The sequence below is a fragment of the Xenia sp. Carnegie-2017 genome, unplaced genomic scaffold (assembly GCF_021976095.1).
Source record: "Xenia sp. Carnegie-2017 unplaced genomic scaffold, XeniaSp_v1 HiC_scaffold_16, whole genome shotgun sequence".
Lineage (NCBI taxonomy): Eukaryota > Metazoa > Cnidaria > Anthozoa > Malacalcyonacea > Xeniidae > Xenia > Xenia sp. Carnegie-2017.
The window spans coordinates 3,352,913-3,371,410 of NW_025813469.1; the positions used below are offsets into that span (position 1 = coordinate 3,352,913).

At 35.1% G+C, this 18,498-nt stretch overlaps 2 long non-coding RNA genes across 2 annotated transcripts; one reads left to right on the forward strand and one right to left on the reverse strand.

The window, feature by feature from the left end:
* Nucleotides 1-7,373: 7,373 nt before the first annotated feature.
* Nucleotides 7,374-14,289, reverse strand: LOC124437662. Its single transcript, XR_006945794.1, has 2 exons — nt 12,882-14,289; nt 7,374-12,742 (listed from the first exon to the last, which is right to left on the reverse strand). It is a non-coding gene; the product is annotated as an uncharacterized LOC124437662 (long non-coding RNA).
* A 3,499-nt stretch (nt 14,290-17,788) lies between these two features.
* Nucleotides 17,789-18,104, forward strand: LOC124437663. The gene is made up of 3 exons (XR_006945795.1): nt 17,789-17,878; nt 17,954-17,998; nt 18,088-18,104. It is a non-coding gene; the product is annotated as an uncharacterized LOC124437663 (long non-coding RNA).
* Nucleotides 18,105-18,498: the final 394 nt, after the last annotated feature.

Consider the following 18,498-nt stretch of genomic DNA (forward strand, 5'->3'; position numbering starts at 1 on the left):
CAGTTTAATTTGCTCCACAAGGACAGTATTTAGAGAAGAATATGAATATAATAAATGAATATCGAGAAGCCATGGTGGAGTACAGTGGATAAAGACTACCGTAAATTATGCCGTCGAAAAAAAGAGAAATGTAATCGTTTGTGTGCTTGACCATATCTGCCCAAAATGCCAAATTGGTCAACGTCTATTCGGTGAATTGCTTTGAAATAATGTCGAAAATTTACAGTTTCCATCTACATCCAGTTTTGAGTGATATATTGTATTCTCAACAGGTATTGTGCAGCTCCTGAAACAAATTTGTACCGGCTAACCTTGGTGAAATATTGCACAGAGAACAAAATTATGCAGACATACTTTCTTCGACGTCTAACGAGACAATAGATCCCATGGTTAGAAACTATATTAATGTATTGCTGTCGTGTCACCAGTCTGACACTAAATGACTGTGTCCTACAACGAAATGCTTTTTGATTTATCTCTAGTGTTGTTGTGAAAATGTTGATGTTTGAAAGTCGATGCTACAAATGTGTGGTTTGTTTTCTTGATTGTTACTTTACGAAATAATTTTTTTTATTAAACTTCAAGGATCTATAGTCGTAAATAGACTAAATTTTCCATCTGTTTCCAACGCACTCACTGGTCGAGTGTGTAGAGTGAGGTTTCTCAGGTTGTGATGTGGCGTTCGAATCCTTCGAGGGTCAGTCGGTTGTTGTTGGGCTTGGTGTGGTGAGCATACGACTTGCAATGAACGAGTGCCGTGAATATCAAGAGGAATGTATGGGCTGATTACAAGTTAACACAAGTTGTACAAATGTCAATTCTATTGTTAGTTTTTCGCCAATGGAATGCGACACTTAGACCTCATTTCATAGGTTTCTTTAACCTTGTTTTGAATTATTAAACTTTTGCCTGTGTGCAACAAACATCGACGGTGAAAAAAAGTATGGTTGGTGTGTGTGATGATAAAAAATAGTTCAGTTAGTACAAACATAAAGCCAAATGATCTCCACGCCATTACATCGGAAAAATATGACCAAAGGCATGTTCGTCGCTGCCCTGATTTATCACATGGCAATGCGTGAATTGACTACCTTCGATTACTTTGATTACATTGATTGCTTTCCAATATTTTGATAACATTGACTACCTACGATTACTTTGATTACATTAAATCCGATCGATTACAAGCCGAAAAGACAATCATTTAAATCGAGGAAAAGGTAAGGAAAAAAACGGGAAAGGTAAGGAAAAAATATCTTTGAAAATAGTCTTTTTACGATACACTTGAATAGAAAAAATTGATTAAGGACATGCGCGTCATGTCCCAAATTCACCACATGTCAATGGATGCCATTGGACATACTTTATTCCTCTTGTTTCTTCATGGTAAAATATGTATTGCATATAGTGCGATGAGTAAGCTATCTTGAAAACTGTACTTATTTGATTTAGCCATATTATAGATGGTGTGCAACCACTCCCCTGGGAGCGAAGAATAATAAAATATTCGTTGTATTGGATAACATTTGCATAGTACATGAGGAAAATCTTTGTCAAAATTGTCCGACTTGGTTGTCATGACGTATTTGCACCAACTTGCACACTGTAAAACCAATTTAGTGTGAAACTCAGACTCCTTTCAAACGTGAACGAAAATTTGTTTTTCTCATAGAAGACGACATATACGACACATTAAAATGTATTTTTTTCAATGCAGACGACATGAACGACATTTGAAAATGTTTAAATTGTTTAATGTAATCGTGTAATCGATTACAATGTAATTGATTATTAGGTCGTGTAAGAAATTGATAGTACTCAATGACTCTTGAGTGGTCAAGCGCGCAGTGGATTAACATTGTGATGGTACGTTCATTTCATTGGTGAGTGAGTAAGAATCGTCCCAAGGATTAATTTGGGGATGAGCAAGTAGGTTGAAGATTAATTTGTTTAGATTAAATAATGTCAAGATCAACTAAGTGGAATGTTGAGCAAGGAATAATAAGAAAGCAAGTGAGTTGTTTAGTAAGAGAAAAAGAAAGGAGAAGTTTGTCTGGTTTGAAATAACAATTTTTTTACTTAATTGCCTTCTAATCGATTATACGATTACATTGATCGATATAAAAAATTAATGAAGTACAATTGTAATGGATTACATGATTACATTATTTAATTTTGTCGTGCATTTCTTTTCTTCCAAACGAAGTTAAACTGTTTCAGTTTTTCGGTCCATACATCTAAAATGCAATACAGCCATGGCCTTATTGCACAAAGTTGTTAAAGTGCCTTGCATGTAAGAATAGTATTTTATCAAACGAAAAACCATACAATAATAAATTATAAACTTCCACCTGCAAAGCAAACGAACACGCAACTTTAATAATAGTAACTAACTTGTAAGCGTCGTTTATTTAATTATGTTTTGTGATGTCTTATATCTTAGAACTACAAACACACTTGTAAAATTATCGTTAGCTTAGAAGAGACAAAATCAATTTTCTCCATGACGCAATAAATAGCCACGTGATCACATAGTAAAACATAAACGAACCTTTATATGTCCAATACGTGCACAATCTAATATTTATAATCATCAAGACCACGTTATATATAGCAATACATTAACTCCACCATTTATTATTGGTCCTTACACATCAAGTGGCGACTATATATAAGAAGATAGTCAATGAATTTTAAAATGACAGTGGGGATTTTTTATATACATTATAATGTTAAAACACGAACTGTTTATAAAGAATTTAGGAAAGCTTGACATCTTGTAATACAATAATTCATCTTTTTCACGATACTCTTTTTTCCTTTAGGATATCAGGCATTCAATGATAGATTTAAGGCTAAACATAGATTAAACTTTTGTTTTTTGATAAAATCTTTTCTCTTCGTTATTCACTTCATTGAAAATTAGGGATCATTCCTATCGTCATGAATGATGAATTCTAACAATTGCTAATTATTTTTCATAACAAATTTGAACTAACCTTTCTTCTAAGGACTCCGTCATCTTCATTTTCCCATTCTCAAACATCTTGTACTTCATCCAGATTTAGTTCAATTCCCTTCTCACCAACGATTTTCCCGTTGTCCACAACGGTAATGTCCTTCTTTTCGTAATAGACACAAAGGTATATACTATGGTAGACGTAACGGTAGACATAACGATAGACAGAAAGGTAGACATTAACATAGACACATAGATAGACATAACGGTAAACTTTTTCTGTTTTGATATGGTCGTTTTTTGTCTAACACAATTGTTTACTTCTTGATTGCAAAACATACAGTATACCTTAATGTCTACCTTTATGTCTACCTTTTTGTCTACCTTTATGTTTACTATAAGTCTACCTTTATCTCTTCCTTTATGTCTATCTTTATGTCCACCTTTATGTCTACCTTTATTTTTATCTTTATGTCCACCTTTATGTCCACATTTATGTCTACCTTTATGTTTACCTTAATGTCTACCTTTATGGCCACCTTTATGGCCACCTTTATGTCCACCTTTATCTCTACTCTTGTGTCTGCCTTTGCGTTTTTCTATTTTTTTTGTCTACCTTTTTTTATATTCATTTCCGCCATTATCATTTCAATCATTTAGTACCTAACGTCAGTTCCACTTGAAACGTTTCAAATATAACACTCAACCACTTCTCTGTCTCTCTGTCAAATAAATATTTACCTGAAAGTAATAAAAATAATACAGAATAATAGAATAACAAGCGTAAAAATGAAAATAGTAACTTGCTTTGTGTCAAAATTTCAAACAAAATTCTATTCATGTGCTTTTTTCAAAATGGAGTTATGCACTTACTGGATTGGGTATTTTAATGAATAGAAATCAAATTTTGAAGCATGTGCTACGTGATTAGTATTACGCAAGCAAATTTGCTTGAATACGTATTTAGCATCCAGTCTCCTCCTCTCAAAATAGTATAAAGGTAAATCACCGGGGGGTTAAAAAAAGGAAATAAGGTATGCACTATGGTTCAAACATCGTTACATTCAGTGTAGAATGTCGTGAATTAATACGATCATAACAAAGTTTTGAATCACGAGCAACGACTTCAGTAATTTACAATCAATCCGTACCGTACCATAATGAGAGGACACTGTAGATATGTGGCGCGACGATTGAGTTAGAGTGTCAAAGACATTAGTCTTATTGCGTATAAACAATGAGAAAATACTTGGTTGTATTAGCGCTCTTGTGTTTAATGGTTATTGCATCCATTTTGATTATGAAAAGACTAAATAATAATCGTTTATACAAACCCAGTGGGAAAGATTTTAAAGGTAAGTTTTCACTCACCTATCATTGAAATATTTAACAACAGTCTATTATATATCATTCCTTTTTCTTTCGCCGCGCACACAATGACGAGTAAACAAAAGTTCAATAGATCTTGGAGAGCATATGGTGTGATACAAAGATTGGTAATATAGAGGCATATTCATTCACCAAACTAGAAAGTTTGTAAACTGCGCACCCGAGATTCGATATGTGCGCGCATAAAAAGAATTGTTTTCTCAAAATAGCGCATCCTATACCTCGGGTGCGCACTCAAAACTCCCATTCAGTGCTGATTAACCTTTCGTGGGGCCCGTGAAATATTTTCAGCGCGGTGCCCTTTCTCCCATGGCCGGCTGAAATTCAGATTGTCCTGAAATCAGAAAGATTAAAAAATAATATGCATACCATCATGTGCAAAAATATCTGTATGTTAAAACAAAAAGTATGTACATTAATTTGAATATTTGAATTGTCATCCAACCCAGCTTAAATAAATAACATTAATTGACAATTATAGAGAACTTGATTAAAAGGAAAAATTAAACTTAATCAACCAACTAAACAGTCATAAGATTCGGTATACATGCTCGGATGCGGCGATGCATGCTCGCTCGACATGTATGTAAATTGTACGCGTAAGTAATGTAGCATAACTTTTACTAAAATTTCATTTTGCTTTGTAAGCGTTGTGTTTGCGGGATTTCTTTACAGCAAAGATTGATCCGCCATCGATTGTTTTTGTATTGGAACCTCGTCCTCGCTAGAGCTTTTATCGTCGTCAAAATGCTTGCAATCATTCGTGTTTTCATTGGTCCACGAGTCCTCATCCAAAAGTCTCGAGCGTACGCTAGGTGCTTCAACTATGCTCAATTTCATAAAGCTATCTTCAACCTGGCGTCTTTGTTTTTCCACTTTCATGCTTGATTTTGTTTCACTGTTGGAAGTTTCATTGTCAAGTATTTCTTCTACCTCAATCCACGAATTATAAATCTGCCATAGATATTAGAGCATTGCTTATGCACAAAATATGCAGATACAAACTTATAGAGAATAATAAAAACATCTCTAACATTGTCACGAGTGGCGTAAAAAAGTGATGAGTTTGATATGCATTTGTCAAAACAAGCTTAAAAAGGCAAAGAGCATGCCAAAAGTATATGATTGAAAATTTGCGAAGCGTATATACAAGCACCAATTTCAGAGCTCGCTCCGTCACAAATTAATTGAGAACAAATCTGGGCATGCCTAGTCAACTCCACCAACTCGCCAAGTTCATCGTCATGGAAACCACCAACTGTATGTACTAGTACCGATTATGGAGTAATTAGCTCGCTCAGTAAAAAAATTTCAGACAATTTATCTGCGCATGCGCAGTCATCTTGAGCATGTTTAGTCGCTTTGACCGCCTGCCCAGTTCGTGGTCACGGCAACGACCAACTGTATCTACCAGAATCTATTTTGAAGTAAATAACAATTTAATAGAAAAATTATCTGCGCATGCGCACGAGCAGTCTACTCGACTAATTGTTCATAGTCATGGCAACGACTTACTATATGTACTTGCACTTACATTTGTGGCAATTAACTCATTTAGTCGCAAATTATCAAAGAAATCATCTGGGCATGCGCAGTATTGATGTCAATTATACGACAACTTTTGTAAGCCTTTGAATTTATGTATATATATATAAAGCTAAAACTTCTCATAGTAGATGCCAACTAGCAGTGGAAGCTGGGTGCGATAAGGTATGCTTAGGGCTTAGTAGCCCACACTTCGGTGGCGACTGCACTCTCCCTGCGTACCCCGAGCTAAGCCGATCGCAGGTGATCTCGGGGTCTGATGGGCGGAAGCTTGCTATTGGCATGTCCCAAGTAGGATAGCGTGGAGGGGCTAAAATCTCCTACCGAAACGTTAACATGCGGCGTTCTAGTGCCTTACGCTTAAGAGGGTATCGGCAAGCATGGACCGAAAACGGGGTTTTTTTGCTTCGAATTTTATCTTTTTGTTTATCTCATAGAACAAACTAGAACATCCAAGGATACTACAAAGGTTCGAATAACTTCTGCCTTCTTGAATTATAATTAAGCCAACTCTTTTTACTTGTTACCTTTTACAATGTAACTTTCTCATAACTCTCTCGTGATGAACAACACCTTCCTTAAACAATATAACTCTCATATTGTTACTACAAAGGTGATATTACAAACAAACACATACCACTTACTCTGCATCTAAAGGAAAAGGCTAAAGAACAAATTAAAAGGATGAAAAAAATGATACAGTTTGTTTCATTTTTGCTCTATGAATCAAAAAGAAAAGCAAAGAACAAGTAAGTATCACAACAAAGCAAAGAATTATATACACACATTCATCTTTTTGATATTTGTGGATTATTAGAGAGAAACAAACAAATATCAAAGCTTGTGCATCAAAACGAAAAAGAAAAAAAGTAAATGGAATGACAGGAATTACCAAAAACATACCAAAGCAAATATAATAGTAGACTGACAAAGACACAAACGCGGATAGCTTAGATTAACATTGTCATGAACGCAAGTTATGGTACAAAAACACATAAAGATAACCTTGCTCTTTTGAAGCTAGTTATTCATCATAAAAAATGTGGAGATTACATTGAAAAAAAATTGAACGTATGAGTTGAAAGTTAACCGAGGTCTTCGTTTTCCATAAGATACATTCAATTTGTTTGAATTTGTTCAAGAAAATTGAACACATTTGAACAACTATCCCAAAGTTCCACTGATTTAATAAATCAAGTCGACGCCTAGTCATATATAGGCCGTTGTTCGTGCCATACGATAGCATGAAAAGGGTCGTTGTATGTCGTGATAGTGACAAATAGTGCCATTCATTCTATAGATGAATAAGGCCATCGTATGTAGCTCGTCAATGTTGTGTGAGAGCGTAATCCAATGAGAACAGATAAATGTCAAATTCCGAACAATAACTAGTTGCTGCATGTGTATGATCAAAATCATCATAAGACAAAATGTTAAGGAAAAGAGTGCTGGATCACGATCCAAGTCAAGCAATGAAATGTATTTTTGTAAACATATATTTTTTGAAAAACAGTACTTTATCTACAGTGTTACAATGCTGGACTTCAAACGTGGATTCGCTTCGGTATCAACTGTCTAAAACATTTTTATTTGTTGAAGGGGTTAACCGTCCATTACACTGATTACTTTACCTGACAAAAATATTAACCTGACCTACTTTATCAATGTCGTACAACAAAGCAAATGCCGAAAGGGGTAAAATCACGCAGCTTATCGAATCCACGCTGGCAGCCTATTTTTACAAAAAAAGCAAGACAAAATAAAGATTGAAAATTTACACTTTCCCATTATTGGAAACTTTCAATGCAAGTGTAAGAGATGATGACATTTACATTTACAATATCTAATAACACTATAGACAAACACATATTATTTATATGAAACATGAAATTTCAAAACAAAATGAAAACAATAAAACACACACTTTAACTAAACAGTAATAACTCTGATTTCAAATAAAAAATAAGCGAAAGAAAGAAACAAAGGCATTTTGTTTTCGATATAAAGCCTGGGATTGAGAAACCAAAGTTTAGATTAATTATGAAATACGAAAGCGCTTGAGTATGACTTAACCAAAGGCCGTGTCGAAGAGTTGAAAATCAAAGTTTTCGAAAATGGGTGTGCTTATACGGCGTGGTCTTCTGAAAAGAACAAAACCCACATGGTTATTCAACACAAATAAGATTTAGTTTTTTTTCACGCTTACGTACATGTTTCAACGAAAATATTACTTGAGTGTGTCACACGCCCGCACACCCTGTCCTTCGCAACGGCCCGGTTAACTATAACTATACACTAAATAAAATTTACGTACATTTTAGATGCACGTGCCTATATGGTTTGTTGTTGTGTTTTAATATCCATAACTTTAGCAAGAAACTTAAATTGATGTGGAAGTAGCTGTAACTATTTATGCAACATGGTTTTCACATTTCTTACAGTGTGATTTCTTCGAACACAAGAGACTTCTATAACATTTCACAAAATTCGAAACGCAAATGTTCGAAAAGTATTTCGGTCCTTAGGTAACCTGCTGGATTGAAGCAGGGTAAGATTCGAAAGTAAATGCACAAATTATTTTTTTAAAGTTTTGGCAAAATCGGGTCACATTATTATTTTAGAACTTAGCTTAAGTTGCTGCGCTACTCATTTTAGTATCATCAAAAAAACAACACAAAAATTGCCGGATATGTAGCGAGAATTAGTTTTGCAGGATCAAGAACACTTTTCTTCGATTTCTTTTGAGTATGGGTGTGATAACATTAGGACAATCTTCAATTTATGAAATTTTTTCGCATGGATAATGGCACGTTGATGTAGGCTTTAGCATTTAAAGATAAAGCTAAACGTTCGGGATCGACGGAAAGTGCTGAAGACAGAAGACGATACCTACTTTGTTAACAAAAGCAAATTTCTTGTACAATTTAACAAGTCTTTCCTCATAGTCGCTTTAAAATTTTACATTCATTTACATTTAAAACATTTAACCGGGGATAAAACAATGTACAAGATCGCTGTATATGAAATGGAACGTAATCAGTATTTTTCTTATGAAATCATTCTTACAGTTTACATACACCAAATCATATGTGTGTTAAACCTTTATGGAAAAATAAAAACACTAGAGGCATAAAATAAAAGTACTAAATTCAGTACTTATTGCGTAAAGAAACCAATTTCAAGAACGCCAATTAATTTCACTGGCAGTTTACATACACCAAATCATATGTGTGTTAAACCTTTATGGAAAAATAAAAACAGTACAAGCATAAAATAAAAGTAATAAATTCAGTACTTATTGCGTAAAGAAACCAATCTCAAGAACGCCAATTAATTTCACTGGAAACTGCTAATGTAAGAAAAGTAGTTTAACGATTGCCTTACGCGCTGGGTGAAAAAAAAAACGCATAAACAAAATCTGCGTGGTGATAGTTTTTTCAAAATAATTAATATAAGAAATTTCGAAATAAATTTGGTATGTTTATTGTTTATGTAAAAGCACTCACGTCAAAGTCTCAGGCAAAGTCATCAGTAAACGGCGAAGGCATCAGCAAAGAAAACCAACAGCTAAAATGGCTACACAAAACACCATTAGACCGATTTTGAGTAAGTTGAATTGGAATACAATTTCAATGTTAGATATGACTTTAGAAAATTTAAGTTGTGATTTTGTTCATTGTTTTAGGCCAGTGTGAACACTGTCACTTATGGGTGATTTGCCCACCAAGCTGTGGGCATAAAAAGTCCACCTCTCTGAGGTGAAGGAAAGACTGAATGAATGCTTGCCATTCAAATGTCCTATTTGCTTGTAAGTCAAATAATTTATATGCTTGCTATATGTTGTAGTCGTTTTTTTTATGTAATGTCCATTGCTTTATACTCTAGATGTTTTGACGAAGAAGTAGATCGCTTCTTAGGAGATTTTTTCAGTATGTATTTTTATAATTCTTTATCTTTTGAAAATTGATACAGTATAACAGTCAGTAAGATTTCTTTTTATTTCAGAGTGGTCATTGCTAGTTTCTTTAAATAAAATGTTTATTTCAATAAAATGTATTTAAGAATATCAACGTCTCATGTTCTAATTTGTTCTTTTTTCTGCAAAAAATATTTTTCTCCAATCATTGCACATCATAGACAATCGTCGGAAGGTATACATACAGTGTTTCAATTAACATGCCATTAAATGAAAGTATTTGGATAAGTTCCAATCGTTTCTGTATGGTATGATTAATCCATATGCAAAATAGCCGTTATGGACCATCGTCTAAACTCTAAAAAATATAGAATGTCGTAAAATTATAACTTGTTCAGCTTTATGAAAAACTGCCAAAAACCGAACCATCAAAAGCATACGTTTTTTTTGCGTGGAAACCACACAATAAACGCGTCCCAACTTACACGTGGTCTGAATAGAATTTAATCTTATGCAAATTTCAATTCATCAAGTGTCCGATACTTTAAAAGGAGAGAAATCATGAGCTTTCGGCCTTTCGAATTGCACATACGCATTCATACACTTGCAGGTACAAGTTTCCAAGCGGTATGGAATCTTTAAAGGATTTGGCCACAAAAACTACACTTTTAAACATTCATAAAGCTTTTGGGGGAAAAGACCAGATGAAACCACAACACAATATTCAAGGCACACTGTTCAATGGTAATTTTCTTTTCACAACGCATGCGCTGTGTACTTCAACCACTTGAAACACTAAAAGTGTTTTGTATGTGTTATGACGATAAAAACTCTGCAAAAAATCAAGACACGCAAGTCGTAAAGTCTGGAAGAATGGCATCGTCGCAGCCAACATCAAGCGAATACCCCGAAATTAGTAAGTGCGAGTTCTTTCTGTTTATTTCAAATTAGCGAATGTTTTCTATCTTCAACAGAATCTATCTCCTCATTTTAAGAAAAATGTAATCGCTGTCGTGACTTTTACACGCCAGCAAAATGTGGTCATACTGTCCATCTGTCCCCGTTGATGGAGTCACGGGGAAAATTCCAATGCAAAATTTGCGGGTTTGTATGCCTTTAAAGATATTTTAATCTCAGGTTGCGTTTCATGTCATTGATTTTTACTCTTCATTCATGTAGTGTATCGGACGCAGGTGTCTATGTAGCTGTTCGCCGATTTTTGATGTAAGTTTGTAATTCATGGGTGTGTTTATACCTTACTGTGTGCTATTATATAAAGATTAAATATATATATATGTTTGAGGTATAAACTGTCATACGGAAGCAGCAATTTTATATAGTGGTTCTTATTTCATTCATTCAGAAAACTGTGTACAGAGGGCATCATGTTTGACGTTCAACATTGACAACGAAGATTTAATGTAACAATATCAATAAAAATTTACAAATGTTGAATGACTCGTTTTTTAAGTTTGTTTATTTTATCTGAAACAAATATTTTAAGCCAATCTTTACAAGTATATTTTAGTATCTCAAGTCTGTTAACGTGTGGGTCGACATCTTCAATGCTTTTCATAAAATCTTTCATAACAGTCTCCTTAGACACGCTTTTCAAGGCATCTCCTCATTTTCAGACGGACGAGGTCATGAAGCAAATTGGGATGGAATTCAATGCGTAAAACAGCCTGCATTCATAAGAAATCGTCGGCGGTTTAAATTAGACGATTGTAAAGTGCATGGATTCGTTTTCGAAGAGTCCGAGAAAATGGTGCAAGCATTCAACCAGTTTATGGTACTCGTGCGAAAGGGTACTGCGAGTGTACAAATGGTGGTGGTGATGAAGCACGAAAAAGCTGTTTGTCAAAATCTATTTGCCAATAAAGCTAAAGATCATTTCCATATGTTGGTGTATTACAGCGACGGCAAGTTCACTGATTCAAACACTAACAGAGTATGGAGTAAAATGAAGAAAGAAAAAGAAATTGCTTGGTCGAGTCAGCAGATTATCAAACCTCAAAGTATAGAGTCGTAAATACAATGTGAAGGACGTGTTACATTACTTCGATTTTTGGTGATGATCAGATATCCGAGCGGCTGCCACACGCTAATAAGCAAGACGTAAAGAAAGGGATGGAGGAACGTATTGTGAGGCGAGATGACGGCTGTAAGCGTAAAAGAGGTGGTGGTGATAGTAAGTATGGAGAAGATGACTGGTGGGTGCATGTTGCTAATAAAAATCCAGGGGAATTGCAACGCATGATACAAAATTTAGGGATAAGAGATGTGAGTAAGTTTCTATCGTATGCAGCGAGATTTATGCCAGAGTTCAAATTCGATTCTTTTATTTACGATCCTCGTAGAGGTGTAATGGAGAATCAAATTAACGAACAAATTAAGGTTCGAGGTATGGTGAACGGGGATCTACCAGTAAGAAAGGTAGAGTTGGAACAAATGCGACTCGTACTGGTACAAAAGTTAGAGACCATTTCGAAGTGAGATGAGGAGATTCAGGGACTACTGGAAAAAGATGAAGATATTGAGGCAGATATTGACGGGTCATCGGAATACAGCTGCGAAGTCTGGGATGCGTTGGCCGAAATCAACGAAGCACTGAGCGTGTTAGAGTCGAATAGGAGAACTGAGGAACTCGCGAACACATCAGCAAGTACGGCATCGAGTGAATCACGACGCTGCAGAGTCAAGACGATAGAGAAGACCATACCTACTTTGTTAAATAAAGCAAATTTCTTGTACAATTTAACAAGTCTTTCCTCATAGTCGCTTTAAAATTTTACATTCATTTACATTTAAAACATTTAACCGGGGATAAAACAATGTACAAGATCGCTGTATATGAAATGGAACGTAATCAGTATTTTTCTTATGAAATCATTCTTACAGTTTACATACACCAAATCATATGTGTGTTAAACCTTTATGGAAAAATAAAAACAGTAGAAGCATAAAATAAAAGTACTAAATTCAGTACTTATTGCGTAAAGAAACCAATTTCAAGAACGCCAATTATTTTCACTGGCAGTTTACATAAACCAAATCATATGTGTGTTAAACCTTTATGGAAAAATAAAAACAGTACAAGCATAAAATAAAAGTACTAAATTCAGTACTTATTGCGTAAAGAAACCAATCTCAAGAACGCCAATTAATTTCACTGGTAACTGCTAATGTAAGAAAAGTAGTTTAACGATTGCCTTACGCGCTGGGTGAAAAAAAAAACGCATAAACAAAATCTGCGTGGTGATAGTTTTTTCAAAATAATTAATATAAGAAATTTCGAAATCAATTTGGTATGTTTATTGTTTATGTAAAAGCACTCACGTCAAAGTCTCAGGCAAAGTCATCAGTAAACGGCGAAGGCATCAGCAAAGAAAACCAACAGCTACAATGGCTACACAAAACACCATTAGACCGATTTTGAGTAAGTTGAATTGGAATACAATTTCAATGTTAGATATGACTTTAGAAAATTTAAGTTGTGATTTTGTTCATTGTTTTAGGCCAGTGTGAACACTGTCACTTATGGGTGATTTGCCCACCAAGCTGTGGGCACAAAGTCCACCTCTCTGAGGTGAAGGAAAGACTGATTGAATGCTTGCCATTCAAATGTCCTATTTGCTTGTAAGTCAAATAATTTATATGCTTGCTATATGTTGTAGTCGTTTTTTTATGTAATGTCCATTGCTTTATACTCTAGATGTTTTGACGAAGAAGTTGATCGCTTCTTAGAAGATTTTTTCAGTATGTATTTTTATAATTCTTTATCTTTTGAAAATTGATACATAATAACAGTCAGTAAGATTGATTTCTTTTTATTTCAGAGTGGTCATTGCTAGTTTTTTTAATTAAAAATATTATATGTCAATAAAATGTATTTAAGAATATCAACGTCTCATGTTCTAATTTGTTCTTTTTTTCGGTCAAAAATATTTTTCTCCAATCATTGCAAGTGTACTTGATAATTTCTAGCCCATTTACTATCGGAGTAATGTCTTGTAAACTATCAAAGAAGGATTTCATGACTTCTTCCTTATCAATTTCTGATACTGCATCATCAAAGTATATCGATACCTTTTCATCATTCGAAAATATGGCCTTGTTGGAAATGTGTACACACGGTTTGAAGCAAAATGTGAATGAGTGTCTGAACGGGTAACATGGGAAAGATGTCCAATGTCCACATACGTGGAACAGGAAATTGTAGCACTTTCAAGCTACTTGGCTGCACTTAAATTCAATGAAGGGGATATATCATTCCTCAAATTATAAAGTGACTTAGACATACTACCTGGCATGTACCTGGCCATTGTTCTAACATGAACTTGAAACATGTTCCTGTCAGAAAAGCAAAAGATACGCGGACAAGGATTTTGTCGTTCAGACAAAACAATATTAAAGCTGCTAATGAACTGGATGTTATTCGTGCGTACCAGAGACTTATGTGCATTGATTTACGCAAAAACCCTAGTAGATATCATGCAGCTTTGTCACACTTTTGTCACGGAGCTCTTACCCGTGCCAGTTAGTTTCCAGTCCCCTTGAAGTTGATCGGTGCGCGCGCATGTCAACCGGAAATAGGGTTTAATAAACATGGCATGGCATTGGACGGCGTGAAAATCGGAAATACGACAAAGCTGGAAGTTGCATGCTATTGACAAAGTAACATTAGATCCGCCTTATGTTTTATTGGTCAATAAACCGGATTTATGTCATTGTGTATTCATTCTTCAAACTATATAGTCGAACTATCGTCTTAAAAAATGTTATTTGCGTTGTTTATTATTGCATTGCTTTTGGACGTTTTGAAAAAAGACAAAAAATATGGCACACATGTTTAATCAGATATATGCAGACACTGTTGAGTTTGAAGAAGTTAGTCACAGCGATCTTATCAATTTGATTTTCGTCGATTTTATAAGTAAAAAGATTCAAGAGCTACGAAGAGCTGAAAAGGATGAAAGTAAAGCAGACCCTTGGACGGAGTATTAAAACGTTTTAGAAATGATGGCTGAGGAAGATCGGTGGTTCAATTTTGCAGCTCGTGCAGTCGAAACAATCAATCGCGAACATGTTTGGAATGGAATATGTGAAGCCTTTAAGTTTCTAAAGTACAGTGGACCTTCGAACTCTCACAAGACATATTTTGACAAACTGTTTAGTGTTACTTGGGTAGAACTAATGTTAATGTACACGGAGACAAAACGTCCTCCTTTTTATCAACATCTCTTTGACTATGCTGATTGTAGTTGTAAATTGAAATACAGGTCAACTATGTAATTGCTTTGACAAAAAAATAAAATATAAATTTCAATGTTATTGCATTTTGTCTTCAGTTGTTTTATGACCATGTCATTGTGAAAATGGGGATCGGTAGCAGCAAACGTGAAAATAGAAATGCAAAAAGGGATAAAAATCATAATCGTCAGAAAATGTTTCGCTTGGGTATAAGTTTCGGACGCAACGAACTCAATCTTGAGGGTCATTTGCAAGCAGGATACACAAGTAAAACTGTTAAAAATTACGGACCCGCCACAATTAAACTTCCAACAGATAATGCGATGGAAGAAACACTACCTGTAACTGAAAACATTGAACCCGTCGATAATGAGTAGTTAAAAGAAATTGACATTTAATTGCAAAATTATTATCACGAGAACATTGTCATGAGTAACGTTGACCAGTACTTAGCCGGTGTATACTTCAATCCAAAACGCCCAGGAAGCTACGGAGGTGTTGAACGTTTGTACCGCGATGTAAAGGCAGAAGGAATATATGACATTAGTCGTGAAAGAATTAAAGAATGGCTCATGCAACAAGACGCATACTCTTTGCATAAACCTATTCGAAGAAAGTTTGAAAGAAATCGTGTCGTAGTGAGTGGTATTGACGACCAGTGGCAATTGGATCTTGCAGACATGCAATCTTTGCAAAAGTATAACGATGGTTATCGCTATCTTCTTATCTGTATTGATGTTTTTTCCAAATATGCATGGGCTGTTCCATTAAAAAAGAAAACAGGATCGTCACTGGTAGAAGCTTTTAAAAAGATTTTGTCATCAGGACGTAAACCAACACACATTCAAACGGATCAAGGCTCGGAGTTTTTTAATCGAGACTTTAAGAAACTTTTGGAAGAAGAAAACGTTACCTTGTTTAATACATTTAACGAGACGAAGGCATCCATCGTTGAACGTTTGATACGTACACTGAAAACTAAAATGTGGCGCTACTTCACAGCAAACAAAACCATGAGATACATTGACATGCTTCCTGATCTACTGTATTCTTATAATCATAGCATGCATCGCAGCATTAAGGAAAAACCGATCAACGTTACAAGTGAAAATGAAGATAGAATTCGTCAAAATTTATATGGTCATAGCAAATTAAATAAACATACACATGTAAAATATAAGTTTGATATAGGTGACCAAGTACGAATAAGTAAAATAAAACGAAGGTTTGAGAAGGGGTATTTACCGAATTTTTCAAAAGAAATTTTCACTGTAAGTCAAAAAATACCGCGCAATCCTCCTGTATACAGACTGAAAGATCATGAAGGGGACGAACTTCAAGGAACATTTTATGAAAAAGAACTTCAAAAAGTCATCAAGAAAGACGATGTTTATGAGATTGAAAAAATACTTAAGAAACGTGGTAGAGGGGGCAATGTACAATATTTTGTAAAGTGGTCAGGTTACCCTAACAAATTTAATTCATGGGTACCAGCATCGGAAATACATATATAAAACGTAACCGTTTTCATGATTTTTTTCATTTCACATTATACCTTAAAGATGAGCGGGACACACTTCTATCTGACATTACCTAGTAACGCATCTCTCTCTGTATTTCCTGAGAATAAGATTTCGGGTTATCGCGTAAAATTACCTCACGTTGTGAATTTAAATGGTAATTGGGAGGTAGGATTGTATTCAATTACATATCCTCATACATGGTACACGTTGAAAAAAGGTTTGGATACACATATATATGTAACTCACAAAACAGGTCTACCTACTCCGGTATTTGTCGACTATGGCCTGTATGAAAAAGCCTTCGACCTAGTAAAATCAGTTAATGAGACTCTTGACAGAGAAGTAAAAGACAATATCAAATTGAGCTTTGACCCTCGAACGGAAAAAATTAAAGTGCATGTAAGCCAGGGTTACAGAATATCATTTAATCAACGAATGTCGGTCTTACTCGGTTTTGGCGGAAAAGACGTAGAGATTATAAAAACAACCGAAAGCCCTTATGCTTCTGATTTGCACGGATCCGTCATGATGTATGTATATTGCAACATTGTACAACCGCAAGTTGTTGGAGACGTCAATGTAAAATTACTAAAGGCAGTTACCATTCAAGGAAAATATGGAGACATTGTTTCAAGAACATTCACTAATATCCAATACATACCCGTGCAAACAAAATCTTTTGAGGACATCGAAATTCTCTTAAGGGACGAGTTAGGAAACCCCATCGCATTTGAACGAGGGAAGTCGATAGTGACACTTCATTTCAGAAAGCAAGCTTCGTCTTAACGATTCTGCACAAATCTTACCCACGCCTCATTATTCAAGGTCATACTATTCAATGGTAATTTTTAATTTACACGCGCGAGATGGCAGCGAAGGTCACATCTCAAACGCATGCGCTGTGTACTTCAACCACTTGAAATTTACACGTGCGAGATGGCAGCGAAGGTCACATCTCAAGCGCATGCTGTGCTTCAACCACTTGAAATACTAAAAGTGTTTTGTATGTGTTAAGACGATAAAAACTCTGCAAAAAATCAAGACACGCAAATCAGAAAATTTTGCAGAATGGCATCGATGCAGCAGACAGAATACCCTGAAATTAGTAAGTGCGAGCTCTTTCTGTTTATTTCAAATTAGAGAATGTTTTTTATCTTCAACAGAATCTATCTCCTCATTTTCAGAAAAATGTAATCACTGTCGTGATTTTTTCATCACGGCTAAATGTGGACATACTGTCCATTTGTCCCCGTTAGTGGAGTCACGGGGAAAATTCAAGTGTAGAATTTGCGGGTTTGTATGCCTTTAAAGATATTTTAATCTCAGGTTGCGTTTCATGTCATTGATTTTTAGTCTTCATTCATGTAGTGTATCGGACGCAAGTGTTGATGCCGCTGTCCGTCAATTTGTGATGTAAGTTTGTAATTCATGGGTGCGTTTATATATAAACTGTCATACGGAAGCAGCAATTTTATATAGTGGTTCTTATTTCATTCATTCAGAAAACTGTGTACAGAGGGCATCATGATTGACGTTCAGATTTAATGCAACAAAGATTTAATGTAACAACATGAATAAAGATTTACAAATGTTGAATGACTCGTTTTTTAAGTTTGTTCATTTTATCTGAAAGAAATATTTTAAGCCAGTCGTTACAAGTGTATTTTAGTATCTCAAGTCCGTTAACGGGTGGGTCGACACCTTCAATGCTCTTCATAAAATCTTTGATCACAATCTCATCGGACACATTTTCCGAGGCATCATCAAAATGCAACAACATACGCTCGTCATGCTCCATCATGAGACAGTCATGCTCACGCTGAGAGGGGTGATCGATCATGCATCCATTGCAGTTCTTATTTACTTCAGCGTTTATCATTGCAGCAATTTCTTCAGCATAGCAGTCTAAAAGT